This window comes from Typopeltis vanoorti, chromosome 12 (genome assembly GCF_054136105.1).
Source record: "Typopeltis vanoorti isolate ZY-2024b chromosome 12, IOZ_Tvanoo_1.0, whole genome shotgun sequence".
NCBI classification, from domain to species: domain Eukaryota; kingdom Metazoa; phylum Arthropoda; class Arachnida; order Uropygi; family Thelyphonidae; genus Typopeltis; species Typopeltis vanoorti.
Window position 1 is genome coordinate 40,671,190 of NC_143560.1, and position 2,968 is coordinate 40,674,157.

At 37.3% G+C, this 2,968-nt stretch overlaps 1 non-coding gene across 1 annotated transcript; it reads left to right on the top strand.

Moving 5' to 3' along the window:
- Positions 1-435: 435 nt before the first annotated feature.
- Positions 436-517, top strand: TRNAS-GCU (transfer RNA serine (anticodon GCU)). The gene has a single exon. It is a non-coding gene; the product is annotated as a tRNA-Ser (tRNA).
- Positions 518-2,968: the final 2,451 nt, after the last annotated feature.

Genomic DNA, 2,968 nt, shown 5'->3' on the forward strand with positions numbered 1-2,968 from the left:
GGAATTTAACATCTCACTCGACTGTGAGGAGAAAAACAATTACTAACTATTATCAGTTAACTATTATCGGCCCAGAAAATTTTAATCGTCATAAGCAATGGTTTTGATTTTTATTTAGTTTTTATGCATCGTAGGTTACTCGAGTTTGGTCCCGTATTCGAAATATAAAACAGAATTTCTTTCAAAAGAACTCAGTTAAAGCAGAAACCCAAGTTTGGTTTCCATTATAATGCTTATGATAAGGCTGATTGGTGTGGCGAATAAACTTTCCACTCTTCAACACGCAGCCGGTTCGAATCCCAATACAAAAAATGTATAAGCGGTTTATAACCTTTCGTGGTCTTTCATGCAGAGGAATCATATATAAATAGTATATGTAATGAAATTTGTAACTTCATTTACAGATAATGTGTTTACATAAAGCTATATACGTGTGACGAGGTGGCCGAGTGGTTAAGGCGATGGACTGCTAATCCATTGGGGTTTCCCCGCGTGGGTTCGAATCCCATCCTCGTCGACTAGTTTTTTTTCACAACTGCCTAAGACCTCATGATACGACAGTGCTTTTGATGTTAAATTGAGATGTTAATTTCCTTAATTCTTTTGTTATCACAAATATCCTTTATAGTGTTCTATTTCTTTATTTATTCACGGCTCCTGAGCAGTAGTGTGTAGACGAATTAGAATCTTTAAGACACCAGGAACATTTATAAGAGCCTTTCAACTAAACACAGATTAATCAGTGTCGTTCAGAGGTGAACTAATCCCCCTCTTTTCGAAAACATACATAAACCGGCTATAGAACGCACAGAATGATGGACGACAATAAGCTGTGTGTTACGCGTTGTTTTTCAGGTCGTGCACATGTCAGGAGGTAGCGAATCACGGAAAGCAAGTCGCAAAAATAACTTGAATGGCGTTTCATTGACCCCTAACACCGTGTCTGACGACAAAAAAAGCAACAAAGATTGAACTCGTACATTTAATAATAACGCCTGTAAATCAGATTAAGCTATAAATAGATTTGAGTGGTGCCAGAATGAAAGATCCAGTAGCCTTAATTAGGTTCACAGACAGAGACAGAAGAGTTCGTTTCGCAGAACGTGAGGGTACTCTCCAAACAAAAATCAGACAAAGAGAGGCTGAAACAATCAGTATTTATTACCCAAACAGTCTTTTAACCTCCTTCTTAATGCGTGTTGCTCCGTCATAAAAGACATAAAAGAAGATAATAAAGGAACAATAACGAGATCATCAAATCCTCTGCGAACTAGAGCATCGCCTGACTATCAGTCCCTTCTTAAAGTTCATCAAATGCTCTTTCTTTATTTTATTATTTTCTCTGTCCTCTTACTCTTCCATTATGACCACGGATATCGTAAGTGCAGTTGAAACAGCTAAGATTTAGAACCAAAAAAAAAAAGGTGCAATTAAAGTGACATGCCAAGAAAAACTGAGAAATATAAACTTTTTTTTTGTGAAGATTCTCATTTCGGGAAGTTTCGTAATACAAGGCGCCATTATATGGTGTTATGAGTGTAAAAAGGAAGCCAAAACTGTAATAAAAGCAATGACCAAAACTCCAACAGTTGGAGATCCAAGCTTCACTAATTTCCCCAGAGAACAATGAAGCAACATCATCTTCCTTTTCAGTAATACACCGGTTTGTCATAGAAAGGCTGGAGCGTGACACACTGCTTTCGTGAGGCCAGCAGACATTGCTAGAGCGGTCACGGAAATCGACAGTCAAGAAAGAATGAAGGCCACGCTAAGAAAAAGCAAAAGAAAATGCTAGAAAGAGGGGGGGGGGGGAACGTTACAAGATTTCGTAGAAGACCTGTTCAGAAAGTTGTGGAGTTGGTTATAAAAAAAAGGGGAGGGGGAAGAGTTTCGAGTGTATCCATTGGATAGAATATTCGGCAGGGAGTTGGGAAAACAAATAAAAGAAAGAATATTGAGCAGATCATCCGGAGGTCGTCTCATTAATTTAAACAACTTGGTAATTAACTAATCCCTAAGAAAAACAACAACAAAGCTGCACACTATTTCGCAGTAGAAAATTCAACAAATCAACCAAATTGTTTTTCCATTAAAATTGTGTGTCTGTATTTTGGATACAGACAGGGTCTGTGGTAGTATATTTTTATAGACTTATCACCATGTGAAATTTGGTGACAGGTCCATTCTATGTATGTTTATTACCCAAAACAACACTTGTAGCCATACTACGACTATTCACCCCTTTAAATGCAGCTTCAGAAGTCACATTTAGATTAATTTTTTGCTCCTAAATGTTGTTACTAAAATATTCCTCTTATTTAGGTCTTTGGCTAAATAACACGAGCTCTTTGCTTCCGATAATTAGGCTTGTTTGCTAAGTAGGAATATTTCTGCATTTAATGGAGATAAATCAACATCTCAGTCCTTACTACTAGTTCCTCATATAGCCGACGGGAATCGAACCTAGGACACTCCTTCCCGAGGTTATATGCTTGCGAAGCGCAAAGCCACTAGGGTAACCGCGGGGACTTCATTACTATTGGAAGACTAAATTTTGAAGATAGATAATATTCTGACAATCTTTCCATATTTGCAATTCATTATTATGCAACCTTTTCTGTATCGTCATTATCTTAGCAAGGATGCCACAATGTTTAGGAGTATATTCTTCTGCTTCTAGCAGAAAATATTACATTAAGGTTTGATGTTACTTGAAATATAATGAATGCAGCTATGGAAGAAATATCGTATTAACAAGTTTATTGCAATTGTCAAAGATGAGGAAACAACTCTCAATACGTATCTTCCAGCAATAACCCTTACAGATTTACACAAAAGGAAAACTTGATCTAGCATATCTCTGCATGCCGTTAGCAGTTCCAGAACGTGTATCCACATGGAGAAATCAATTAGTGGTCAGTGATTCGTCTCGTGAACGAAAGAGTACATCGCTAGATGTTTTCAATGC